Source organism: Oncorhynchus kisutch, unplaced genomic scaffold (genome assembly GCF_002021735.2).
Source record: "Oncorhynchus kisutch isolate 150728-3 unplaced genomic scaffold, Okis_V2 scaffold1150, whole genome shotgun sequence".
NCBI lineage: Eukaryota > Metazoa > Chordata > Actinopteri > Salmoniformes > Salmonidae > Oncorhynchus > Oncorhynchus kisutch.
In genome coordinates, this window is record NW_022263095.1 from 77501 (window position 1) to 78111 (window position 611).

The window sequence follows — 611 nt, forward strand, 5'->3', positions numbered from 1 at the left end:
TCTACCCACACACACACACACACTCACTGGACTCTACCCACACACACACACACACACACACTCACTGGACTCTACCCACACACACACACACTCACTGGACTCTACCCACACACACACACACACACACACACACTCACTGGACTCTACCCACACACACACACACACACAACACACTCACTGGACTCTACCCCACACACACACACTCACTGGACTCTACCCCACACACACACACACACAACACACACTCACTGGACTCTACCCACACACACACACACACTCACTGGACTCTACCCACACACACACACACTCACTGGACTCTACCCACACACACACACACACTCACTGGACTCTACCCACACACACACACACACACTCACTGGACTCTACCCACACACACACACACACACTCACTGGACTCTACCCACACACACCACACACACACACTCACTGGACTCTACCCACACACACACACACACACACTCACTGGACTCTACCCCACACACACACACACACACACACTCACTGGACTCTACCTCTACCCCCACACACTGGACTCTACCCACACACACCACACACTGGACTCTACCCCACACACCCCACACACTCACTGG